The 8231-nt window shown below is 40.2% G+C and overlaps 1 protein-coding gene, 1 non-coding gene and 1 pseudogene across 2 annotated transcripts in view; 2 read left to right on the top strand and 1 right to left on the bottom strand.

The window, feature by feature from the left end:
* The window catches only part of LOC105886418, a 98415-nt pseudogene that overhangs the window by 22983 nt on the left and 67201 nt on the right, over positions 1–8231 (top strand).
* The window catches only part of EIF4G3 (eukaryotic translation initiation factor 4 gamma 3), a gene marked incomplete at its 3' end in the record, with an annotated part of 304720 nt that overhangs the window by 6121 nt on the left and 290368 nt on the right, over positions 1–8231 (top strand). The gene's annotated exons all lie outside the window — the stretch shown is intronic.
* LOC111723284 lies at positions 6465–6598 on the bottom strand. Its single transcript, XR_002771857.1, has one exon. It is a non-coding gene; the product is annotated as a U11 spliceosomal RNA (small nuclear RNA).

Raw genomic sequence — 8231 nt, forward strand, 5'->3', positions numbered from 1 at the left:
TGGAGACAGAGCCTCAAGATATCCCCCTGGGTAGAGTGCTGTGGCATCATAGCTCACAGCAACCTCCAACTCCTGGACTTAGGCAATTCTTTTGCCTCAGCCTCTCAAGTAGCTGGGACTAAAGGTGCCCGTCACAACGCCCGGCTATTTTTTTTTGTTGTTGTTGTTGTTTTTTGGTTGCAGCTATCGTCGTTTTTTGGTGGGCCTGGGCTGGATTTGAACCTGCCACCTTAGGTGTATGTGGCTGACATCTTAGCCACTTGAGCCACAGGCGTGCTGAGCCTTCCTGGCTGTTTTGAGACGGGGTCTAAATCTTGCTCAGGCTGGTCTCAAACTCCTGACCTCCAGCAATCCACCCGTCTTAGCCTCCCAGGCCTCCCCCACTGCACCCTGCCTTAAGGTGCTCTCTAAGTGGAGGTAGGAGATCATAGCCTTGAAAGTGAGGATTAGAGAATTAGGAAGTAGGATTGGACAGACTTGAATTTAAGCAAAAGGATATCTACAGTTATGGGACATAGTATGAGCAAAATTGTGGTCAGCATCTAGGAAATGGTTCTTTGGATGTTTAGGGTAGTCAAAAGACCCACTTGGCTAAAATTTCAGGAAAGCAGTGACTGTGTAAGCACATGTAACGGTTTTGGAGAACTTTTGGATATTTAGCTGTATAATAATCTTTTATCCTGCAGCAAGTGGTGGTTTTTGAAGACCTAAGACCTAGTCATTAGAGGATGATGAAGATATGCTGGATGGATTCAGATAGACAATAGACAATATTGAAGGTTTTCCAAGGTTTTGCTGATGTATATCCAGTCTAGAGGGAAAGGAAGGAAATAATCATGGAAGCTGTGTCATAAAGGAAGTAAGAGAGAAATTTAAATATCTTTCATTAGAGAAAAGAGTTATAACTGGCTCCCAGTTTTGTTTTTTTTTTTGAGGCAGGGTCTCAAGCTGTCACCCTGGGTAGAGTATCATGGTGTCACAGCTCACAGCAACCTCAAACTCTTGGGCTCAAGTGATTGTCCTGCCTCAGCCTCCCAAGTAGCTGGGACTACAGGTACCTGCCCCAGTGTCTGGCTAATTTTTTTTATTGCCATTGTTGTTTAGCTGGCCTGGGCTGGGTTCGAACCCACCAGCCTCAGTATATGTGGCTGGTGCCCTATCCACTGGGCTATGAATGCTGCCTGGCTCCCTGGTTTTAAGACTGAAAAATGATGGTGTCTGTCATGGAGTAAGAAAGAGGTGTAAGTTAGTTGTTTTACATACATGTACATTGTTTTGCGGTATGGGGCAGACAAATTCAGTTTAGGGCATGTTGGATTTGAAATGAATGAGGACATTTCATTCATTTAACAAATGGAGACAACAGAAGATGTTTGGAGATAGGGAGGTAGAAGTCAGATGAGCAGAAAGAGTTGGAAAAGCAAATCTGTGATATTACAAGCATAATGGAGCGAGTAAAGAGAAAAGCGATAGTTCTTAGTAGTCTCTGTAGTGTCTGGTTATTTGAGGAGGACAAGGAAGCAGTAGAAAAGAGGAAGAAGCTGCTGAGAGGAACTTGGAGGACTAAGAAAACACAAACTTTAAGCTTTCTGGAATAGGTTCCCACTGAGCTTTGTTTATGTAGCTGGAGGAAGTGACATGGAGTACTTGACAGGTAGTTTTTGACAAAAAACTGAATTCTACCTAAATAATTGTTGCTATATTTAAGGAATTCTTTCTTGTGTTTCATTACTAGTCTAAAATTAGTCCTTAAAAGGCTTTGGTTTGGATATAAGTCTGTACTTCTGTTTATTTTCTGTAATGACATATTTTATAATTAAAAAGTTTTAAAAATATTTAAGTCACTGTTTCCCTTCGTTACTCATAGGCTGCTCTTTGGGTTCTATGCAGTAGTTACTATGAAATTATTCAAATTCACATTTTTCAATAAAATATCTTTATATGCTAATTAGGAATTAAGCATAGTGTTATAAACTCAGTGTTTGCACCCTTAATTGATAAGTTCTGTGAAGAAGAAAAAGAACTGTTTTAGTTAGCTGGTCTTTGCCTCATTTTTGTGGATTGATGTTGAAGGTAGCTTGTGTATGATGTATTTGTGGGCTGAAGTAGACTGGCTCACAAGTTGGGAACTGTTTTGTTAGTCCAGTGTTTGTACTAAGTGGGAGCTGGTGATTTGGCAAGCTTTTGCATGTTAATGTAGAAAAAAGCAGAATTGGAATAGGATACTTTCTCATGGGTTCTAAAGGGAAATCTGCATTCTTATTTATGTAGTCTGGCTTAATCATTTAACATGTTTACTGCGCACTCACAGTATGTGCAGGAAACACGGAGGATTTGGAACTAAGACATAGGCTTTCCCCCCCTTCCTTGCCCCCTCAATTTATAGTCCTAGTTCAGGAGGTAGATAGGTAAAAATGTAAGTAAATAGGAATTAAGGACAGAGCCTCTGGGAACTCTGTGGAGAATCACTTAACTTGAAGGGGTTAATGGAACATGATTGGGAGGAATGAGTGACTTCAGAAGCTTCTTAGAGAAGAAGGGGCACCTCTAAACTGAATCTGAAAGGATAAATGAGACATTTGAAGATAGCAGTGGGATAAAGAGTATTCCAGCTAGGAATCAGCACATAGACACAGGACAGTGAAAAATGACTTGTTCATTATTGCTAAAGCAAGGGTTTGAAGTAAAGTGGACAGATAATCAGAGGCCACAGGAAGGGACTTATAAGCCATACTGAGGAGCTTGGAGCTCATCCAGATGACAGGGGAGCCATCTAAACTGTGGACCGGGCTTGGCACCTGTAGCTCAGCAGCTAGGGGGCCAGCCACATACACCAGAGCTGGCAGGTTCGTATGCAGCCCGGGCCTGCCAAACAACAATGACAACTACCACCAAAAAAATAGCTGGACGTTGTGGCAGGCACCTGTAGTCCCAGCTACTTGGGAGGCTGAGGCAAGAGAATCGCTTAAGCCCAAGATTTTGAGGTTGCTGTGAGCTGACGCCATGGCACTCTACCCGGGGTGACAGCTTGAGACTCTTGTCTCCAAAACAAAACAAAACAAAACTGAGCTCGGGAATGACATGGCTAGTTTGCATTTTATAAATATCCTTATGGAAGCTCATTAGGTGAGAGGGTTGTATTATATATTTGTAGTGAGAGCTTCAAATCCAAGACTGATGTGTGAATTAGAATTTTTACTCAAGACCCTATTTTTTTTTTTTTTTTTGAGGCAAATTCTGGGTGGAATGCAGTGGCATCATCTTAGCTCACTGCAACCTCCAACTTCTGTCTTCAAGTGAACCCCCTGCCTTAGCCTCCTGAATAGTGGGGACTGTAGGCGGGGACCCCAATGCCTGGCTCAATTTTTTCTATTTTTAATAAGAGATGGAGTCTTGACTCTTGCACAGGATGGTCTACTTGGAACTTTTAAGTGAGTTGTATATACTTTTCTAAGGATAACTTTTCATTTTACCTTTCAAAACCTGCAGTTTTCAAATTTATGAAATATGTTTAGATACTTTGATTTCTAGCTTCAAGAAAATTTGTACCTAAGTCAATTTCCATGATTATGATCCAACCTGTATTTAGTGTTTACTTGTACAATTTAAGTTTTCAGCCTTTGTTTGCAATTAGTGCATGATTAGTTGTAGGTTTGTATTCAGTAGTTTATAAGTGAGTAAAATTGAGGGATAATGTCTTGTTATATATTGGTACACTTAATGTGAAAATACTTGCTCTTCAAAAGTTAAGGCAACTTTTGTCATTGTATAAGGCAGTGGTTCTCAACCTTCCTAATGCCGCAGCCCTTTAATACAGTTCCTCATGTGTGGTGATCCCCAACCATAAAATTATTTTCGTTGCTACCATAACTGTAATTTTGCTACTGTTATGAATCATAATGTAAATATCTGGTATGCAGGATATATTTTCATTGTTAACAAAGAGGTCACGACCCACTGGTTGAGAAATGCTGTACTAAGGGAATATATGAGTATATATAGATGTACAGGTATATAAACATAACTTACACCTGTATTTCTTTGTTAGTTCATCTAGGAATTCGAAATATTAAGTTAATTTAGTTTCCTTTGAATGAAATAGGAAATTACCTAGTTTTGTGCTCAGGGTGTAATGCCTAGATTAAACTATTGGAGATGAGGCAAGAAGGCAGTTTTTCAGTCTTAATTCTTCACTGGAAATCAAAATTTTGAAAAATGTATTTGGAGAGGAAGCTTCCTATGGCAGAGGGATCATTAAAGATAAATTACATTTGACTCTGAGAAGTGAAACTGAGTTAAATACTCAAAACCAGACAAGTAATTCCATGATTACTTTGCCTTTCACAAAAAAAGATTAGTAATTAATATTTTATCCTCATGTTTTCAGTTATTTTCACTGTGCTTTAAATAGTTAATAGCATTGTGTGAATTTTTTTCTTTAATTATTCCTTTGACATTTGTTATTGGAAGCACTTTTTCCTGTGTCTGAGCATGTATAATGTTAGTTGTCTATGCAGAGACAAGGTTATTGCAACCCAGGGCACATTCCTATTTCTAGTTACAAAAATAGTTTTTGTATGCTCTCTTTCCCACTTTGCAGTTCTGACATCTTCAGAAATGAACAAATTCCATTAAAACAGTAACCCTAATTTTGATGCATAAGAACTTAATTGTGCTTTGAGAAAAGGGATTGTTCACCTTGCTTCAGGAACTGCTAAGTCTGATGCTTCTTAACTCCTAACTAAGAAAAATGGGGCTTGCTGACAAAAGGCGATTTTATAGGCTTGTGAAACCCCACAGTATGTTCAGCAGTGTAAACAGTGGTAGCTGTCTCTAGTTTGATTCTCTGTAGTTTGAAGTGTAATGAAATTGCTTCTCATAAATGGCTTTACCTGCTGACTCATCTTGTAGACCCTAAGCAACTGTAGTATCCAGCATTATTTAATGCTAGGTGAGTCTTGCAGAATGTGAGGTTGGAATGGGTCAGCCTCTTCCCAGATGGAGTTACTGTGGCAGATGCCATAAGTTGATAGATATAAGAATTAATGGTACTGTTATTCAGAGTGCCATTAGACTCTTTCTGTTCAGGAACCCTTGAGATGTACTACTGTTTAGCTTCTTGTCAAATATAACATATTTTCTGGGCAGCGCCTGTGGCTCAAAGGAGTAGGGTGCTGACCCCATATGCCGGAGGTGGCAGGTTCAAACCCTGCCCTGGCCAAAAACTGCAAAAAAACCCCCAAAACCACATTTTTCTGAAGGGTACTGGTGTAGGAGCAGTGCACATTTAATGCCTGCTGTGTATGTATATACTTCAGGAAGACTGTGGGAAAAAGTAAACAGAATGGCCACTGTCCCTGAACATTTTACAATCTAGTTAAAGGATAGATTTGAGAAAGGAGTAGGGAACATTACAAAATTTAGGAATCAATTTTTTATCATTATTATTTAAAAAAAATTTTTTGGCCAGGTGTACTGGTTCATGCTTCCAGTGCTTTGGGAGGCTGAGGCAGGAGGATGGCTTGAGGCTGAGAGTTAGAGACCAGCCTAGGTGACACAGCAAGACCATATCTCTACAAAAAATAAAAAGATTAGTCAGTCATGGTGGTGGCACACACCTGTAGTACTGTAGCTACTAAGGAGGCTGAAGTGGGGGAATTGCTTCAGCTAAGGAGTTTGAGGTTACATTGAGTTGTGATTGCACCACTATACTCTAACCTGAGTGAAATCCTGTATAAACTTTTTTTCTTTCAGGAATGAGGGTTATGTTGCCCAGGGTTGGAGTGCACTGGCTATTCATGGGTGTGACTGTTGGGCACTATAGGCTACTGAGCTCAAGATATCTTTCTACCCTAGCTTCCTGAGTAGCTAGGACTATAGACCCACCTCACTATTCATTAACAGGTGTATAAGCTGATTCAGCTGACACTTAAATTGTGATGGAGGTTTATCTACATTTATGTTAGCTCTTAGACCAGTGGTTTACATTTTTGATGCAAAAAAAAAAATCATTTGCAAAAACTAAAACTTTTGGCTGGGTTCTGTGGCTCATGCCTTTAATCCTAGCACTTTAGGAGGCTGAGGTAAATAGGTTGCTTGCTCTTAGGAGTTTGAGAATAGTCTGAGCAATAGGGAGACCCTGTTTGTACTAAAAATAGAAAAACTAGTTGGGCATAGTGGCAGATACCTGTAGTTCCAGCTACAGGTATGAGGCAAGAGGATTGCTTGAGCCCAAGAGTTGCAAGTTTCTGTTAGCAGAGTGAGACTTTGTCTCAAAAACAAACAAACGAACATACAAACAAAAACCCAAACCAAAAAGCAAACAAGAACTTCCATTATATTTTAATTCCATACATTGGAGTGGGATCTAGGAATTTGCATTTTAGTAAATAATCCAGGAATTGGACACTGAGACCATTGACTTAAATTAGCAGTTCTCAGATTTTTCTTTTTATTTTTTTAAAATGGGCCCTGGGACCAACGATCACCAGCTGCCCGGGTACCAAGAAATTATACTTCTGCAATCTCTTGATGTTGATTTTGCATGAGGAGCAATTGAGTTGCCCTATGTGTGCCACTCAAGATAGAAGCCCTTTTTCAGTTTTTTTAATATCAAAACTCCTTTATACTCTTAAAAATTATTGAGAACCTGAGAGAGCTTTTGTTGCATTGATATATCTGGTTCTCCATCAGTTAACAGATGTAGGAGTATTTAGAACCTCTGCTGAGCCTTTTTCTTCTTTTTTTTTGGAGATAGAATCTTGCTCTGTTGCTTGATTGGAGTGCAGTGGTGTCATCATATCTCACAGCAACCTCAAACTCCTGGGTTCAAGTGATCCTCCTGCCTCAGCCTTCTGAGTACTTGGGACTATAGGCATGTGCCACTGTGCCTAGCTCATTTTTCCTATTTTTGGTAGTGATGGGGAGAGGTCCTCACTCTTGATTAGGCTAGTCTCCTAAGCTCAAATGATGCTCCCCACCTCAGCTTCCCAGAGTGCTAGGATTATAGATGTGAGTCACGATGTCCTGCCTTCATAGGCATCATTTTTTTTTTCTTAAAGCCCTATTTTTAATGACATGGCAGATTAGGGCAACATTTTCCTGATGCCTGATCCATTGTTATTTGTTACAATTTCCTTTTTAAAGTCCTTTGCCATTTTGTCCTTGCTGTCTTGGTTTTCATCTGGGGCTGCAGCAGGGCTGAGTCAAAGATGGCTGCTGCTGCAGCAGGGCGGCATAGTATAAGACTTGGCTGGTGTGATTCCTGTGACAAAGCAGGAGGAGAAGCGTGGAGAGAATGTGCTGGGTCAGGATTCTCTTTACCGTTGTTGCCACACGAATTGGGCTTTTTTTGTGGAAGAGTTTCTGTATTGCAGATTCTGCTGTTGGGAGGGAATGCCATTGAACATTGGAATTTATAGCTTCACCAAGGGAACCACCCATCTCTGCAGCAGTAAGAAATTGCGGGATTGGCCATTTTCAGAAAGCAGCAAGGCTTATCTTTACCTGTGTCTGTCAGTTCATAGAGAAATATCCAGAATGATGGTGATTTTTGACATGGGTGAGTTTAGTTAAATGCAGATTATCCTTCGGTTATGAGTGGGTGGCAATATGGTGTGTGGAGCTTGTGTGAAGAATACTGTGCCATGTCAGAAGTGAACTTAACAGTGTTAATGTGAGAGATGGGGTGTGGTTTGAGTAGAGACTTGAATTCACTGTATGTGCTTTTGAGGCTACTCCCCAGAGTGAATATGGTGCCATTGGGTAGGGCGTGTTTATGCCTGAGTGCCTGTCTTTTTTTCCTGCAACTAGAGATAAGCATGATATAGGAACCCCAGAATCTGCTGCTTAGCAACCAGTAAGATACAGTATATCTGGATGGACGGTAACACACTGCTTTCTTCATTTCTTTCAATGTGATAAAGAAGTCTTTTCTGATTATAAAAGAAAAGATAAAGCTTCCCTCTCCCAGAAATGCCATATGTGATCATTGTAGATAATATATAATTAAAAGAAAAAGACTTCTAGGTGGCACCTGTGGCTCAAAAGGGTAGGGCGCCAGCCCCATATGCCAGAGGTGGCAGGTTCAAATCCAGCCCTGGCCAAAAGAAAAGAAAAAAGACCTCTGCCTTGCCTACTTGCCCTAGCAATATTCACTGTCTGTGGTGAATATATCCTGTTTTGTAAGCTTTCTTACTCTGTAAACCTATCTATCTTTCTTTTTTTTTTTT

This window comes from Otolemur garnettii, unplaced genomic scaffold (assembly GCF_000181295.1).
Source record: "Otolemur garnettii isolate 467f Iridium unplaced genomic scaffold, OtoGar3 scaffold00009, whole genome shotgun sequence".
NCBI lineage: Eukaryota > Metazoa > Chordata > Mammalia > Primates > Galagidae > Otolemur > Otolemur garnettii.